Here is a 19707-nt window from a genome sequence, read left to right on the forward strand (position 1 = left end):
TAACCTCTGAGGGGAAGAGAGTTTATGGGACTCCTGAGAATCATTAGGAAGTAATTAGCTTCGTCATTTTGGGTAATGTCTTGCTGTGCCTTCAACGAAGAATCGCAGAAATACTCCTTCAGAATTTTCCAACTTTTTTCTTCATGATGCAGCGCTTGGCAGTGGTGATGGTTCATCATGTGGAGCCACTGTAGACCTCACAGAATTCTTTTCATTACCTTGTAAGATAGACAGATTGATAGGCGAAGAGTTTTGAGATAATGCTCTTTGACTCAGTGGTTCTATTTCCACTGATAAGGAACTGCCACAGCATGACTTTACAATGCATTATCATCTGGTAGGGACACATTTCCGTCCCTCAGTGACACTCATATGTGTCTCCGTTTACAAGTAAATGCGAACTATTCAGTGGCGGCAATGCCGCGATCGCTGGCAAGCTATTGTTGTAAATGCATGTAAATACGGTAGATTAAATAAATGAAATAAAAGTAATTTCGCATGTATCATCATAATAAACGTAATTTTTCCTCACTGATTGTGAAATGTGAGGTAACATCTTAAAGTAAAAGACGTGTGCAGTCACACTTGTGGTGAAAGCAGAAGGGAGACGTGTGATGCGTCTACTGCAGAAGCTGTAGTGCTGCTCCGTTGGCTCGCGCCTGCGGTCGGCTCGCGCCGGCAATATTAAACACTCGGAATGTCGTCGGCTCGGCTCCGGGAGGCTCACGCCGTGTCGGCGCGGCCCGGCCGCCAGTGTGAACACCGCAATTCAAAACCATGTGTTTGATATCGAAGCGGGCGGCGGCCCGGCCAGGCTCGGCTCGGCCCGGCCGGCAGTGTGAACGCAGCCTTAAGTGGCGCCTATAGCGCAGGCAGGCAGGCGCTCGATGCAGAGCAGAGCGGGGTGTGGGCTGGCCCGCTAACGAGCTGTACAGCACGGAACGCAGGCCCGCCTGTTCCCGTGTTTGCACAGCCATCTGCAAACATCTGGGGATTCCAGCGCGAGAAGCACTATGCTCTGCTACCTAGATCACTTTCGACGATTCTGTTGGTGGCATAAGAAACATAAAATCTCTCACATTACGATCGGCGTAATACTTTACTATGTACGATTTGCCGGTAAAATCTGAGTTGCTAGGCCGCGTCGTATTCCTCTTCCATCTTCTTCCATGCCCGACGTTTCGATCCATCTGCTGACCTGTTCTTCCGGATTGCACTGGGGTTCTGGATTGCTGAGTGCTGTCCCAAGACAGTGTAGCGTCCACTTGTGAAAGGCTATTTTCCTGCACTTTCCCGGAGGTGTAGAGATACAGGGTAAAATTTTTCAGGCTGCCTTAGCTGTGCCGTCGTCATTGGGTAAATACTAAAAGCATACGCCGAAAGAAAGGAGAAACCCTAAATACGAGGGTTGGAATTTTAATAATGGCAGCTATTTATTTACAGCACATACAAAATAGATACGTGTTTCAAAGTTTTACTGACCTTCAAAGTAGTCACCAGCATTGTGTATAACCCGTTGCCAGCGATGTGGAACTCATAGAATACTCTTAGCAGTGCCAGTTGTGTTGAAAGTTGGAGCGGCGCGGTCTATTGCCAGACGAATTTGTAGCAGTTCTGAAGCGAATGGCGTGAAGTGTTTCCTTCAGTTTAGAAATCGAGTTGAACTCACGAGGGTTTAAATCGGGGGAGTGTGGTAGGTGGTACAGCACTTAGCAGCCCCTTCAGCCAAACAAATCAGTAACAGCTTGCACTGTACGTGCTTGAGCATTGTCCTGCAAAATGATGGTCAGGTCCTGCAGAGTCATCACTTTTGTCTCTAAGTTGTTCGTTTTTGGAACACGACCTACGACCAGCTTAGAGAGAGAAGTGATGACACTTTCTGCAGGACCTGACCATCAGTTTGCAGGACAATCCCCAAGCACGTACAGTGTAAGCTGTTACTGATTTGATTGACTGATGGGGCTGCTAAGTCCTATACCACCTAGTGCAATCCCCTGACTTAAGCCGTCGTGAGTTCAAATCGATTTCTAAACTGAAGGAAACACTTCACGGCATTCGCTTCAGAACTCCTACAAATTCGTCGGGTAACAGACTGCACCGCTCGAAACTGTCAACACAACTGGCACTGCTAAGAGTATCCTACGACTTCCATATCGCTGGCAACGGGTTATACACAATGCTGGTGACTACTTTGAAGGTCAGTAAAACTTTGAAACGCGTATCTGTTTTGTACGTGCTGTAAATAAATAGTTGCCACTATTAAAGTTCCAAGCCTCGTATATTGTCGCTGCGCCATCCCGGTTGTTCCTGGTAGTTGTTTGTGTTCCACGATCGCCGTGGCTGGGTATTTACTTCCTTGATGGCAGTTAGCCGCGAAAACGAAGTCTTTAGCTGTCATCTGTATTGAAATTGTGCTCAATCGTGTCGATATTTCAATTTCTTCACCGACTTTCTTTCTATAAATATTGCTCTGTCTGGCTAGCACTCGTATGTTCTTAAAATCCATTCTTGGTTCTCCACTACTGATGATTTGACATTTTCTCTTAGACGTGTGAATCGGCTGAAATATCGAAACACGAGTACAGTTTCAGTAGAAATGACGGATACAGGTTTCTCCGTGTACGTGCCTATCAGCTATAGCGGAAGTAAACAGTCAGCCACGGCGAACGACAGACTTAAACTACAACAGTGGCAGCGCAACAACAATGTTCTGGATTCCCCACCCTTTCAGTATCTGCGTTCAGAATTTAATCAATGGCGACGGCCTACCGATAGCAGGCTGAAGATTTTTATCCACTAACTCAATTTGTCTGGAAAATCGTGAAAAAATAGCGTTTTATGAGATGGTGCATCACTGTCTCTCGACACTGATCACATATCCAGCGACATCAGTGGAACCCTGAAGAAAATCCCAGCCGAGAGATAGAAATGCAGAGCATTGAGAAAGTTTGAACAGCAATGTGACGCGTCCTAACGAAAGAGATTTTATCATCCGCGATAACGGAGACGAAAATCTGCAGACTTACGATTTGTTGCCTCATTTCGTATAATCTCAAACATTGGACTGATCCAATGGCAGCGACGGTTGAGGTTGAGGCGCGATGGGGAGGGGGATCCATCCGAAGAGTGAGGTACAGTTAATGCGCTAAATGCTTCTGTATGATTTACCAGAGTTAACAATCTGATGAATACCAGTACTATCTGAAGCGGAGATTAATACGGTATATTGTGTCGGAATAAATGGATTTCTGTGCTAGAGACTCACTATTTAGGCCAGTGAGAGTAATATTTTGATAAATAGTTTACCTGTAGTTAGCCTCCGCCAAGTCTTGCGCTGCTTGTTAGTGGCATCAGCACCAATACGAAGTGTCGACGTGTTGATGTGACAGGATTGCAGAATGGCGCTATCGTTTCTGGGCTTGCACATGACTACACCGTGGCTGATGACCTCAGAAGTTAATTCCCATAGTGCTCAGAGCCATTTGAACCATTTGACTACACCGTGAATGAAACTGCCCGATTTTATTGTATGAAGACGGTTTGTTCGACGTGTCTCCAAGAAATAGAGGACCATTCGCAGCCATCCAACAAGCCGAAAGAGTAGTGGTGGTAAAAGTCTTCTTAGCGACAGCGACCGGGGAAGAGTGCCATGCTTTGACAGTGACAATCTGTTTGAAACCCGACAGGATTTGCAGCTGTTGGTAAATGCCGGTACATCTCAACCGGTTTAAGAGCAAACACTGCAAATGGAACTGCATGCAGTGGACATTCGGAGTCCGTTGCGTCGCAAAAGTCTGTTGCTTACAGTGGCACAAAGCTGCACGTCCTCAGTGAGCCAAGCGACACAAGAAATAGACAGTAGCTAACTGGGGGCGTCTACAGTGGGCCGACGTGTCGCCATTTTCCACTTGTCAAAGGATGCAGGGCAACGTGTGCACTAACAGCCGAATGAGGGGTAAACATGCAACGTGTGAAGAGTTTCGTTCATGTCGGAGCTAGTTCTGTGACGTCCTCTGGGTGTTTCTCGTACCACGGCTTGCGTCCACTCATTCAGGTGACTGTAAACATGAACCAAGATGTTTATTATCAACATTCTCGGCGAACAAGCGCTGCTCTTTCTTTTACATATTCGTGATGAGTATGCTGTGGATAGTTCCCCATTCTGAAATGATAACAGCCATGTACAGGACTGCACGCATACGTCTCTTGTTTAACCCACACTCGCGTACGCTGTCGCTTCTCAAATGGCCTGCTGAAACATACAATCTTAATCCCTTAGGAAATGCCTGGGACTGTTTGAAACAAAGGGTGAAATGTAGAAATCAGCATCCCCACAGATATGAAACTTCCTGGCACATTAAAACTGTGGCGGACCGAGACTCGAACTCGGACCTTTGCCTTTGGTGAGCAAGTACTCTACCGACTGAGCCACCCAAGCACGAATCCCGACTCGTCTTCACAGATTTACTTCCGCCAGTACCTCGTCTCCCACCTTCCAAACTTCACAGAAGATCTCCTGCGAAATTTGCAAGACTAACACTGCCGGAAGAAAGGATATTGCGGAGACATGGCTTAGCCACAGCCTGGGGCATGTTTTCAGAATGAAACTTTCACTTACAAGTTCGGGTGCGGCCGGAGTGGCCGAGCGGTTCTAGGCGCTTCAGTCTGGAGCCGAGCGACCGCTACGGTCGCAGGTTCGAATCCTGCCTCGGGCATGGATGTGTGTGATATCCTTAGGTTAGTTATGTTTAAGTAGTTCTAAGTTCTAGGGGACTGATGACCTCAGAAGTTAAGTCCTATAGTGCTCAGAGCCATTTGAACCATTTTTGATCTAAATATGTCCAGGTTTAAGGGAAATGTACTGTATTCCGATTACGTCAATCCACAATAATTATCAGGAAAACGAATCTCAGGACGTGTTGGGTGAAAACACTTTACAGGAGAATTCCTGCCAGCGGTGAGGTGTGCAGCAGATAATAGTCGTTTCCTCTCGGTCTGTTCTGGCTGCTGAAAAAATTTTCTTTACCAACAAACTTCACTGTCAGCTTGTTGCGTTTCGTTGTACGTCGTGTACGGTCTCCAGATTTATTTTTCATCTACAGTAGCAGTAGCAATGGGTAGGAAAATTCTAGTAAAACGTGCTTGTTGACATCACATCCCCATTGTACAGAAATGGTTGCGGAATCGTTACCATTGGCAGTGTTTTAACAGTACAAAGCAAAACGTTTGTCTTGACAAAAAAGGTATTCCTGTAGATGCAGACACAGCATCAATATTAGTATCTATTTATACACGACTTACTGGTATCATAAACAAATAAATTTGACCGACATTATTCCGGAAGTATCATTGTACTGAAAAGGTGAGACTGTTTAATATACAGAGGGGTCCAAAAAATGTATCCACTGTTTAAAAGTGCATACCTGGCAAACTAGTAGACGGAGTTGTCTCATCTTTGGTAGTATAATAGTTTGTAGTTCCTGCGATCGCCACACAAGCGTTGTATTGCGTTGTTTTGTTTTGTCAGATGACAGTCGCCAGATAGTCAGTGTTTTGTTCTTAGTTGGACCTAGTTACTCGAGTAAACAAGGCTGGCGCAAGGCTTAAATTCGATGAAAGGACGTCAGTTTTGAGTGGTATTTTAAGTACGAAAACAATAATGAGGTTCAACGGCAATGGCGAAATGAGTATCAAACAGAGCCACCGACACGTTTAACGATTCGTCGCATTCGAGACAAATTTGAAGCCGAAGACTGTGTTAAAGATGTACACAAACAACGATCTGGATGACCTGTAACAGTAACAAGTCCAGCTAACTCCCGTCGTGTGTTACAGCAATTCACTCGCTTACCACAGAAGTTTCTGAGACAGTGTGCCCGTGAAACTGGAGTCAGTCGCACAAGTGTTCGGCGAATTTTGAAGACAGCAAAGTGGAAGTGCTACATCCCACGATTGCTACACGCAATGAACGAGGACGACCCAGATCGTAGATTGGAGTACTGCGAGCGGTTTACTAACATGGTGCGCACCGATGAAGAGTTTGATGAGATGATTGTGTGGTCTGATGAGGCACAGTTCAAACTCAATGGTACAGTAAATCGCAACAATTGCATCTACTGGGCCGCCGAAAATCCGAACGTCCATGTAGACAAAGTCGTGAATTTGCCAGGAGTAAATGTGTGGTGTGGGTTGTCTTACCTGGGCTTGGTTGGGCCATTTTTCTTTGACGGCACAGTTACTGGCGACGTGTACCTTCAGAAGCTTCAGGCATCCACCGAGACTTGTATGGAGACGGAAGAGTTTACTTTCAACAAGATGGTGCCCCAGCCCACTACCAAAATCGTCTTAGGGCGTATCTCGACGAAAATCTACCAGGAGGATGGATAGGCCGTAGAGGTGCTGTGGAGTATCCACCACGTTCCCCATACCTAACTCCTCTGGACTTTTACATGGAGGAACACTAAAGGATGTCGTTTATCGACAAAAGCCACGCACATTGGATGAACTTCGAGAGTCCATCGTACATTCATATGCAAATATCCAACTGAACACGTTGCAGTCAGTAGTTCGCGCTGCAGTTCGGCGGCATCGTTTGTGTGTGGATGTTAATGGTGACCATTTCGAACACCTACAGTCATATCTTTAAGTTGGACTTTAAGCTACACTTTCACCAAAAATGAGACAACTCCGTCAGTTAGTTTGCAAGTTATGGACTTTTAAACAGTGGGTACATTTTTGGTATCCCTCTGTATTTACAGCGCTGGAATCTCACTAAGCAGTCAAGTTACAATGTTGAATTAATTTCATTCACGAAAATGTTTTAAAAGGGCGCGTCATTTTCTTCTCTAGAGTGCATCGCAATGCACGCTTGACAGAATGTTGCCATTCAAGTCGAGCACATTGTTCTCGGCAGAGGACAGTACTTGTGCTAGCCCCAGCCGCGCTTTCACAGTACTCCGGCTATTGAAGCGCTGAGCGCCTCTGCGTTTTAATGCTTCACGGTCGTGCTGAGTTTTACAGCGCTGCCGTAGAACATCGCATGAGCATTCGTGAATCTTTCTCGTAGGACGGGACGACCCCTTTGATTACCGCAGCTCCTCTAACGTCGCACAATCCACCTTAATTCTTTTAGCAGTATGCAAGAGAGCTCACTAAGCCGTAGCTGAAAAGCTGCTCGCAGTGCCCTCAATTACGGCAATTTGCTGCAGTCTGGCCAGGTAATGGCACTGCAGCCGACTGCCGACTGCTCGCTCGCGGAAGAACCTCCCAGTCCTGGTTACCGCGAGTGCGACTGTCGTTTGTTCACGAGAAGGTTCTGCTTTTAAAGCAATGCAGTCTACGGACAAGACGCGCAGATGGATTAAAGGGAAAAGTTAGGTAAGTAGAATACTGGAAACAACAGACAAATGGGATAAAATACACTCCAAAAACTAAAATACGACACACCGTGATTGAGTTATGCAAGTACACTACTGGCCATTAAAATTGCTACACCAAGAAGAAATGCAGATGATAAACGGGTATTCATTGGACAAATATATTATACTAGAACTGACATGTGATTACATTGTCACGCAATTTGGGTGCATAGATCCTGAGAAATCAGTACCCAGAACATCCACCTCTGGCCGTAACAACGGCCTTGATATGCTTGGGCATTGAGTCAAACAGAGCTTGGATGGCGTGTACAGGTACAGCTGCCCATGCATCTTCAACACGATACAACAGTTCATCAAGAGTAGTGACTGGCGTATTATGACGAGCCAGTTGCTCGGCCACCATTGAGCAGACGTTTTCAATTGGTGAACAGCAGTCGAATATTTTCTGTATCCAGAAAGGCCTGTACAGGACCTGCAACATGCGGTCGTGCATTATCCTGCTGAAATGTAGGGTTTCGCAGGGATCGAATGAAGGGTAGAGCCCCGGGTCGTAACACATCTGAAATGTAACGTCCACTGTTCAAAGTGCCGTCAATGCGAACAAGAGGTGACCGAGACGTGTAGCGAATGGCACCCCATACCATCACGCTGGGTGATACGCCATTATGGCGATGACGAATACACGCTTCCAATGTGCGTTCACCGCGATGTCACCAAACACGGATGCGACCATCATGATGCTGTAAACAGAACCTGGATTCATCCGAAAAAATGACGTTTTGACATTCGTGCACCCAGGTTCGTCGATGAGTACACCATCGCAGGCGCTCCTGTCTGTGATGCAGCGTCAAGGGTAACCGCAGCCATGGTCTCCGAGCTGATAGTCCGCGCTGCTGCAAACGTCGTCGAACTGTTCGTGCAGATGGTTGTTGTCTTGCAAACGTCCCCATCTGTTGACTCAGGGACCGTTACAGCCATGCGGATAAGATGCCTGTCATCTCGACTGCTAGTGATACTAGGACGTTGGGATCTAGCACGGCATTCCGTATTACCCTCCTGAACCCACCGAGTCCATATTCTGCTAACAGTCATTGGATCTCGACCAACGCGAGCAGCAATGTCGCGATACGATAAACCGCAATCGCGATAGGCTACAATCCGTCCTTTATCAAAATCGGAAACGTGATGGTAGGCATTTCTCCTCCTTAGACGAGGCATCACAACAACGTTTCAACAGGCAACGCCGGTCAACTGCTGTTTGTGTATGAGAAATCGGTTGGAAACTTTCCTCATGTCACACGTTGTAGGTGTCGCCACCGGCGCCAACGTTGTGTGAATGCTCTGAAAAGCTAATCATTTGCATATCACAGTATCTTCTTCCTGTGGGTTAAATTTAGCGTCTGTAGCACTTCATCTTCGTGGTGTAGCAGTTTTAATGGCCAGTAGTGTAGGTCACAAATTTATATTCATTCTGGTATCGACGGAAAATGTAAAGTAGTTAACTTTGGCGGCCGATGGATTTATGTGTGACACCGCAGCGCAATTTCACCGCGCAGTTGGGATGGATTGTAAACAGGGGATATGTACATACCAAGGCATAAAGTCTCTGCGAATTTCATTCCGTGTACTCAGTTGGACAGTAACTGTGCCTCGGAGACAGGAGCGTGAACAATATACGCACATGTCCGCATTTGAGAGAGTAAGTGTATGTAGCTGGGCTCACAGAAGTCGATTAGAGTAATCGGCGAGTGGCTCGACACTTCAACAGGATTGAAAGCATTATTCGACAATGTTGGCAGGAATGGGTGAACCATGGCCAAACACAGAGTCAAGAAGGAAGCGGTGATTCTACAGAGACGGCACAACATGAGGACAGAGCATTCGTCAGAGAGGCATTCAGAAAGCCGGATCATCAGCATCTTCGATCCGACGTCAAACTGGTTCTTCGACCACCACAAGGATCATTAGCAGGCGGTTCACAGAAAGATGGCTGAGCTCGCAGGGCACCTTGCGCCGACTACCATTGGCCTCTGTACACCAACTACCCCAATTGAAGGGATGTCGCGCACATTCGGCCTGGAACTCATTGACTGGGCCCGACAGCCAGCAGTGATGGTCTGGGATGACATTTCATTTCATAGCAGGACCCTTTGGTTGTCATCCATGACACCCTTACAGCACAACAGTACGTTGACAATATTCTACGGCCTGTTTTGTTGCCCTTCACGGAAGCCATCCTGGGCTGACATTTACACGGTGAGAGTTTCTACTGTTTGTCTCCGTGCTTGCCAAATCCTACCTTGGCCAGCAAAATAGCTGGATCTCTCCCCAGTTGAGAACGTATGGAATATAATGGGCAGGGCCTTTCAACTATGTTGGGATTTTGACGACCTAAAGCGTCAGTTTGATAGAATTTGGCGTGATATCCCTCAGGAAGACACCCAACAACTGTGGCTGAGCGGTTCTAGGCGCTTCAGTCTGGAACCGCGCGACCGTTACGGTACCTCGGGCATGGATGTGTGTGATGTCCTTAGATTAGTTAGGTTTAAGTAGTTCTAAGATCTAGGGGACTGATGACCTCAGATGTTAAGTCCCATAGTGCTCAGAGCCAGTTGAGGGAGGACATCAAACAGAATAACCCCTTGAGAGTTCCAGCAGACCGTCGCCATGACTTTACCGGCTGAGTGTGCGGCTTTGAACGTTTTCTTAGAGGGAGAGATGGAGTGGCGCCACTTCATGGCTCGACGTTTCGAAGTGAAGAAACCCATTTTTCATCGCCTGTGATGATAATCGACAAAAAAAATGTAACGATCAGCCTCGAAACCCGCAAGCAATTCCGCACACATGGTTCTTCGTTGCTCTTTAGAGTCTTCAGGTAGGCGGTAAGGAACCGAGCGGGCACACAGCTTTGAGTACCACAACTGGTGGATGAGTGTTTCAGCACCACCAACAGAGACGTCCAGTTGAGCAGCGAGGCGTCTGATAGTGATCCGTCGATCACCTCGCACGAGAGTGTCCGCACAGTGCAACACTGCTGTAGTGACAGCTGTGTGCGGTCGGTCGGCACGAGGGAGGTCGGACATGTTTGCGCGACCTCGTTGCTATGATGACAGGCGCCTCGCCCATCGACTCACCGTGTTTATTTTTTTTCACTTCCAGGTCACCATAGTCATTCTGTAAGAGCCTACGAATATCTGCGGTGTGCTTTCCATGAAAAGAAATTAAGTGAGAGTTCCCGCCTTGGAACGCACCTCTGTTATAGACTATTTTGAAAGCCACCTATCGGAACTTCACGACTATAGCGGCTGAAGCGGGAATATTCTACGATGTCCGACAGCAAATTCCGCATTTTTTGAACCGAAATTGATCAAGACTTATTGAACACCATTCTGGTGTGCCTTCAAGATGATTTATTGCTGTTCCAAGCAATACCATATTGCATCTCATCTTGCTGTCCGCGTATCTGTGCCGACCTGCGGCGCGCTGACTGACGGGAGCGACCGTGGAGTTTGCCATTTATGAAATGATAATTAAATCAAGACCCTAATCTGTCGACAGGAGTTGATATAAATCAACGGGGACAGTTCAAAATGTGTGCCCCGACCGGGACTCGAACCCGGGATCTCCTGCGTACGTGGCAGACGCTCTATCCATCTGAGCCACCGAGGGCACAGAGGATAGTGCGACTGCAAGGATTTATCCCTTTCACGCCCCCCGTGTGACCCACATTCCCAGCTTAATGTCCACAAACTACATTCGTAGTTCCCCTGCCCATTACACTCATTACTCGCGGCAGACAATCTTACCGAGTCATGTGAGAGTTCTGGCAATTCGTGTGCATCCAGCACAGAAGGAGGAGGTAAATGGCCAGTTAGCCTTAACTATATGAAGATGGTATCTGTTCTTTCAGACATGTCCGGAAGAACAGGTACCATCTTCATATATTTCCCATTTTTGGTCGCCCCCCATCAGCCACCACACAGTGTGTCAGCTTACACTGCGCGACCAGTATTTACACACTGCTTGGACAGTCTTACGGGGTCCAACAGCCACGAACCCCCCCCCCCCTCCCCCCCCAGTATAACCTCTTCAAATTGTACAATGACATCTTCTCAAATATGTGACGTTTGTAGCCATCAGATAACCGAAAATGACAGTATGTAAAGGAAGACATTCACCAATATACAGCTGTCAACCGCCCTGAAGAGGACTGCAGCAAGTCGAACGAAACGTCGGCAGTTTAGTTATTTACAACGCCACCGCCAAATATCCAAAATTATTTTATCCAAAATGACATCTGCCGTGGAGGCCTACGAACTTATACCACCAATAGATGCAGCATGTCGGTCGCCTGTATGTATAACTTCACGCTATGATGAAGACGGCTGTGGAAATCTCGTAGCGACAGTGAGTCAGTCTGTGACCCCGGTGGCACCAGGACCTTGCTCTGCCCTATGGCACGGCAAGCTCAGCCGTGGCTCGGCTCGGCTCGACGCGACGCCGTAAACTGGTGAGCCATTAGCCGCGCCGCGCGCCACACTTCCGCACGCTATTGCTCGTTCCGGAGCTGACGTAACCGCAAGCGGCGGTAGAAGGCCAGCGATAAAGAAACCCGCCGCGCAGTGCTCGGATCTGAATTCCACTAACCTACGTCGTGCAGGACACACTGCTGGGCATTAAAACTGGAAAACCAGTAAGGATAGCCGTTAACGAAATTACACAGTGCAGCAGGAAGAATACACGATTAAACCTGTGTGCGATTTGGTATACACAGCACGAATTTTATAAGCAGAGCCACCATCTCTGGCAACAACAACGCCTCTAAACCGTCTGAGCATTAAGTCGAACTGAGCTTGGATTAGATGCAGACTGGGGAGAGTAATCATGGGATTCCTTCAAATATCGTGTCGGACCTCCTTTTGCCTGGCGTAGCGCAACATCAAGACTCAACAAGTCGTCGGAAGTCCCCTTCAGAAAACGGTGCCATACTGCCTATATAACCGTCGACAGCTGCGAAAGTGTTGCTGGTGATGGATTTTGTGCACGAACTGACCTCTCGATTACGTCCCATACATGCTCGATGTCTGGTCTGGGTGGCCAAATTATTCTGTGAAATGTCCGGAGTGTTCTTCAAACCAGTCCCGAACAATTGTGGCCCCGGAGACATGGTGCATTGACATCCATAAAATTTCCATCGTTACTTGGGAATATGAAGTCTATGAATCGCTGCAAATGGTCTCCAAGTAGCCGAACATAACCAGGACCCAGTCCATTCCATGTAAACACAGCCCACACCATTATGAAAGCACTGGCTATTTGCACAGTGCTTGGTTGACAGCTTGGATCCATGGTTTCGTGGGGTCTGCTCCACACTCGAACCCTGCCATCAGCTCTTAGCAACTGAAATCGGAACTCATCTGACCACGCCACGGTTTTCCCGGCGTCTACGGCCCAACCGATACGGTCACGAGCTCAGGAGAGGCGCTGCAGGCCATGTCGTGCAATTAGAAAAGCCATTCGCGCCGGTTGACTGCTGCCATAGCCCATTAACGCCAAATTTCGCCGCACTGACCCAACAGATAGTTCGTCGTACGTCCCTATTTCACTTCTGCTGTTATTTCATGCAGTGTTGCTTGTCTTTCGTACTGACAACTCCATACACTCGCCGCTGTTCTATCGTTAAGTGAAGCCCGTCGGCCACTGCGTTGTCCATGGTGAGAGGTAATACCTGAAATTTGGTATTCTCAGCACATTCTTGACACTTTGAATCTCTGAATATTGTAATTCCCAATGATTTCTGGAATGGAATGTCCCGTGCGTCTAGCTCCAACTATCATTCCGCATTCGAAGTCTGTTAATTCCCTTTGTGCGACTATAATCACTTCGGAAACCTTTTCACATGAATGACCTGAGTACAAGTAACAGCTCCGCCAATGCAGTACCCTTTTATACCTTGTGTAAGCCGTCTCTACATGTGCATCTCACTGTCCCATGACTCTTGTCACCTCAGTGTACGGTTACGTCATTCGATTCTGATTCAACTATAATGCTGGATATTCATCATTTGGATTTGCAGCTCCTTGTGTTTTCCGTGTTTGCAGTTAAAATTGCTGGATGTAAGGTCTGCCAGTTATGCAAAACTCCGTTTTTTCCAAGTTCCCAAACATGTTTCAGCACCTCTGTGCCATCATCAGTGGGTTTCTGTTTGATTTAATCTGTAATATGAATATGTTTACTAAATGATTCAAAAATTACGGTTTCTTAACTATTGTGAAGTCGTGTGTGCTGTGTTTATTGTATGGTGAGATCTAGAAAATGTAGTGTGTTGTTTGTTTCTGTTTTTAATGTGAAGTTAATTTTTGTGTGTATGTTGTTTATTTCATTGTGTAGCTGTTCTATGTGTGTATTTGGTGAACAAATGAACACTGGCTGGGCTGGGTCACAAACAACTACGTTTACAGTGTGTTTTGATGAAGTGCAAAGTACCTTTACGATCATATTTGCGAAAATATGGGTCATATCTACATGTGCTTCGCGACACCTCATCAGGATGCTGAGAAAACGGGCTTGCCACACAAAACGTAAGTAAGAACGAATGTAGGCGCGAAATATCGCGACAAACTAAATTAAGTTCAAAGTATAAAATGATAGATTAATTCCCAATAAAATTTCTCATCAGCATCGTTTGGTTGCAGATGACAAGCTTCCTGCGGTAAATAATACACAAGTGGTCCTGAAAAACCATACAAACCGAGTGTAAAGGTATTAATTAAAAGAAACAAATTGTTGTTTGAACTAAATATTCCAGTAATTTTGTAACCATTTAGTATAAATGTTCACATTGTAGATTAAATAAAACAGAAGCCCACTGATGATGGCACAGAGGTGCTAAACATATTTAGGTGTTTTGCATAAATGGCGGACCTTACATCCAACAATATTATGCTGGAGTTCATCAGTCGTAGGGGTTGGTGAGTAGTGACGGACCAGTCTCTCAGCAACCCGTGACCAAATGTTTTCAGTGGTTGAGAGATCTGGAGACCGTGCTGGCCAGAGCACCAATCACCACCTTTTTTTTTTTTTTTTTTTTTTTTTTTTTGCTCGTCAGTCAACTGACTGGTTTGATGCGGTCCGCCACGAATTCCTTTCCTGTGCTAACCTCTTCATCTCAGAGTAGCACTTGCAACCTACGTCCTCAATTATTTGCTTGACGTATTCCAATCTCTGTCTTCCTCTACAGTTTTTGCCCTCTACAGCTCCCTCTAGTACAGTGGAAGTCATTCCCTCATGTCTTAGCAGGTGTCCTATCATCCTGTCCCTTATCCTTATCAGTGTTTTCCACTTATTCCTTTCCTCTCCGATTCTGCGTAGAACCTCCTCATTCCTTATCTTATCAGTCCACCTAATTTTCAACATTCGTCTATAGCACCACGTCTCAAATGCTTCGATTCTCTTCTGTTCCGGTTTTCCCACAGTCCATGTTTCACTACCACACAATGCTGTACTCCAGACGTACATCCTCAGAAATTTCTTCCTCAAATTAAGACCGGTATTTGATATTAGTAGACTTCTCTTGGCCAGAAATGCCTTTTTTGCCATAGCGAGTCTGCTTTTGATGCCCTCCTTGCTCCGTCCGTTAAAGTTCAGAATATCTTCCGGTAGTTGCAACTTTAAGATAACATTAGATATTTTAGAGCTAAACCTGAAATAAAGGTGATTAAATTTTCAGTTAGGCTGAACTTAAGAAATCCATTGTCCTACGGACTTAGCAGACACGCGCTTAGCCGGAGATCTCACCACTTCAGACGCTCGCCGCGGACAGACTGACCTGCGCTCCTACCGAGTGTGCTTCCCAAATACAAACGCAAGTGACCAGAGAGGCAGCTTCCTACACGAACATGACAAGGGACAGACAGGACCCATACTAAGCATAGAAACCTCTCTGCTTTTAGCAAGCGTAGCTACCTGTTCCGACGTCGGTCCTACTGTTCTCTAGCAGACAGGCTTGTCTGCTACCATCCAGCATGCAACTACAAATACATTTGCTCATTCATCCTCTCACACAGAAGGGAAGGGGGATGACAGTATCTTATCATATACAGTATATAAAAGAAAGCGGATGTAGGTTCCGTATGAGACTGTGTGACATGAATTACATATAAACTGTGCTTTAAAGTGTAGTAGTGTGACAGATCGTTCTTGTTTATGTGTAAAAGTAACACGTTCCACTGCTCAGTCTCCTCCCAGATAGTCAGAAACACCACAGTAAATTTAGAAGAGGAATTTATGCCGTAAATGACAACAGATTTAAGAAATTAACATGAAAGGAATCCAACAGAAACCTTTCAATACCACCACAAGGAAGTAGTATTATATCGCATCTTTGTCGTTGTGAAAAATGCCGAGCTGCGCTGTGGTTCGGACTCTACATTAAAGAGCAGAGTCCACTATATCTGGCTGCGGAAGGTAAATTCAGACTAGGAAGAAGGAAACGGCTGCCACTTCCAACAGGGCCATGCCCAGTAAAGCACTACCATGATCAAAACAATTAAAAGACGTATCGGTATATAGAATACTTAGTTGTGCGTTGGTGAACTTGGATACTACAAAGGTAACGATAGAAAATGCAAATTAATTTTCCATCATATTTCCCATTTATTTCTTTTGGATGCCAGGGGCATCTAGTTCTCGGGGACATCAGAGTAATGTTCCGCTTAATTACGCCCAGCACACATCATATATGTAATGCCATAAATTTAAAACATATTTGTAGAGGGTATGTGACCCACTACTAAAAATACAGTGGTTCTCTTAGTGTTTTCCTCATTACTAGCACAAATTCTTTGCTTTTCAGATCACTGTTGTGGGCTGTAGTAATATTCAGTGTCACATAAATCAGACCTAGTTCCCAAGTAGATTCTGTCTAGCTCCGAGTCCGATACCTTCTTGCACAATGTGAAGTATAGTACATAAAGGGATTTTATTGACGGCTGAATAGAGCAGACAGCAGTGACGGACAGGTTGGCTGTGTAGCTTTGTAAAGAGTGCGCACACAAGGGAAGCAAGTTACCTGCGTACTGGAGACCAATGTGAGGCAGTGAAGTATACCCACGTGGTAGTTAATGGGACAGCACACGGTGGCAGTACTGGCATCGGCGGACAGGCACCTCCTACCTAGCTGCCGGAATGAACGAAACCTTATTTTCCCGCTTCGGCATGGTATGTGGCGGTCTCACTACACTACAGGGACGTCAGTGCGTGCACGCTAGTTGCTCTTAGATCTTTCGCAAACGATTTTAAAGAGCGTATTTTGTATAAAAATCTGGTTATTTCAAATCTTACAGCCTCATTCATCGGTTTTCTGATAAACTTCCAATCGCTGATAGAATGAAGGCTTTCACAACCGGATGACACTGCTGCTAGTAAACTTTTCAGAGTATAAGGTCGTGGTCCATGAAAGTCTTCGGTTCCTGGACGCCGAATTAAAACATTTAAAGCAGGCAGGCTTTAGAGAAAAATGGCTACTCGTTGAAGGAAGTAAACAGAATTGGCTGGCTCTGAGCACTATGGGACTTAACTGCTAAGGTCATCAGTCCCCTAGAACTTAGAACTACTTAAACCTAACTAACCTAAGGACATCACACACATCCATGCCCGAGGCAGGATTCGAACCTGCGACCGTAGCGGTGGCGCGGTTCCGGACTGTAGCGCCTAGAACCGCTCGGCCGTAAACAGAATTCTACGACCAAATAATGGAAGGCCTAAGGACAAGCATGGAAAAAAACGACGGAAGAATACAGTTTCTCTCCCTTTCATTAAAACAATATCAGATCAGATTGGAAAGATTTTACAGAAACATGACATTAGACTGATTCTTAGACCAACATAGAAAATAGGTCAAGCACTCCGATTTGTGAAGGGTAAATGCCCTCCTCTGCCAGCATGTGGCGTATATGAATTCTCGTGTGCGTTTGGTAAAGTTTATATTGGAACGACCAAGAAAAGCGTGAATATACGGGTAACGAAACACAAAACTCTTTGTCGACTAGACAAAATAGACAAATCGGCTGTAGCAGAGCAAGCTCTTCAGCCAGCAAGTCAGGAAGTGAAGTTTTCTGAAATAAAAATTTCAACTACGACGACGAACTATTATCCTCTGCTATATAGAGAAGCCATCGAAATATATAAACTTAGGGATAATTTTAATGGGCAAGAAAAGACCTTGAAACTTAGAGACGTATGGAGAGTAGCTCCACAGAATCGCTAAACTGCTATTTATCCTTGATAAGACGACAACCGATAGTTAAATTTTATCTTTGACAAAGATCATGTCCGCTGATCACGTGTAACTCCGGCCACTCCCCTGTTTCTACTGTGTATCTACGTTGTATATGTCACTCTCAAGAGTCCGACTCATCAGTCGGCAAGACTCAAAGATGGAGCAACGCCTCTGAAGACGTCCAGAGCGGTTCTGGACAAAACGTTAGGAACAGAAGAGTGTCGTGGACCACGGCCTTATACCCAGAAAAGTTTAGCAGCAGCAAGCTTCCAATTATTTTGTTAATGGTCATAGTTATTGTGATATTTAAGAATTAATAAAGTCGCTGCACGAAATTCGATAAGTTTGCAATGAAAAACATGAGCCTCTGTGGATTTACTTTTGGTGAAAGTTACCACGTATATCATTGTGTACGGGATGCAGTTAACATATGAATTTTTCTTGAAACTTGGGAGACCTACATCTCCAATTTCGAAAAAAAATTGAATCTATACAGCGCACTCACATCTGTCTCTACTTGAAAACAATTCAGGTGTAACTAGTGTTGTGCCCTACCAAAACTATAGTTTGGTGGTTTTGGTACACTACAGAAATGACGTAGTAAACTGTGTATTTTATATCCTTACAGAATATAAATTTAATTTATTAGTAATAAGAATTACTTCTATGGTTTTATATAACCAAAGCAATTACTTTTGATGACAGTATAGTTTACTTGCACGAACAAATGTATATACTAGTGTTTCTATTTTCCACTCAACAGAACGGTCTTCATCATGATCAAAGGCAAGAGTTTCCTGCGATTACTAATATATGCGGGAGTTTTTTTATGAATAACAAACATGTTCGACAAAGACCTGAAGTGATATTTTGTTTCGCGTTTTTATTTTATTTTATCGTTTTGTTGAGGAATTAGCGTTTTCTAGCGCTACCTGATAAATCTGTAATGCTGTGTTTATTCTTACTATAACATCCCTCTGCGTGAGTAAAACCTAAATTAAATATTGGCAGTTTCAATTTTGTTGTAAATCCTGCGTACTTTTACGTAACAGACAGGAGGATAAATACGTAGAACAAGAATATTCCACACGTTACCTGACTCTTTAGATAGCCTCACTCAGTTTCTACACAGTTCACCGCTTCTGGTAGTGTAGGGGTCTAGTAGACACTGATTGCATACGTAAAGAGAGCGTTCGTTATGAGGTAACGCCCGATAGGTATGCAACACACCTGTTGTATGTGTGATGAGGGTACGATCCTAAATAACCAAAGCTACTTGGAAAACTGTAGTAAACTACGCTTACTTACGATAGTCTACGGTAGCCTATGACAGGTTTGCAACTCTAACGATACTATTCATAACATCCACCGTACCTCAGAAACAATTAAACATGTCAAAACGAGATTTATGGAAATGACAGCACACAAAGAGGAATGTATCTTTGCCATCTGAATATTATTCAACATTTCCTTATTCACCGCGATATACAAAGAAAAAAAAGTACGAGGGTCATTCAATAATTAAAGAGACAAATTGGTCCGGAGAAAAAAGTTTACTTTTACAAAACAATACTTTTTCTACTTTTCGACATAATCCCCATAATCATTTATGCACTTGTTCCAATGGGCTACAATCTTTTTTATTCCGGATGCAAAGAGCTCTTTATCTTGATGTTTGAACCAATTTCCCACAAACATCCTCGTTGTCCTAGAATCTCTTCCCACGTAATGCCTCCTTCTGTGCTCCAAACAAATGGAAATCACTAGGTGCTAAATCAGGACTATAAGGTGAATGAGGCAGTACTTCCCAGCCCATTTTGTCGATGGTTGCACGAGTTATTTGAGCAATATGAGGACGTGCGTTGTCTTGCTGGAGAATCACACCTCTCCTCTGAGATCCACGACGTCTCTCTTTCACGGTCCCAAAATATCTTCAACATGACTTGCCCTGCTAATTTTTGGTTTTGAATTTTTTCTTGACAGGTGAGTTGGTGTGCTTTCACTCCATGCTTCGTCTTTTTGATTATGGCTCATATGAGTGAACCCAAG

The 19707-nt window shown here is 45.1% G+C and overlaps 1 protein-coding gene and 1 non-coding gene across 2 annotated transcripts in view; both read right to left on the minus strand.

The window, feature by feature from the left end:
- The window catches only part of LOC126458447 (phospholipid transfer protein C2CD2L), a 598436-nt gene that overhangs the window by 516374 nt on the left and 62355 nt on the right, over nucleotides 1-19707 (minus strand). The gene's annotated exons all lie outside the window — the stretch shown is intronic.
- Trnat-cgu (transfer RNA threonine (anticodon CGU)) lies at nucleotides 10975-11049 on the minus strand. Its single transcript has one exon. It is a non-coding gene; the product is annotated as a tRNA-Thr (tRNA).

Source organism: Schistocerca serialis, chromosome 2 (genome assembly GCF_023864345.2).
Source record: "Schistocerca serialis cubense isolate TAMUIC-IGC-003099 chromosome 2, iqSchSeri2.2, whole genome shotgun sequence".
Classification (NCBI taxonomy): Eukaryota; Metazoa; Arthropoda; class Insecta; order Orthoptera; family Acrididae; genus Schistocerca; species Schistocerca serialis.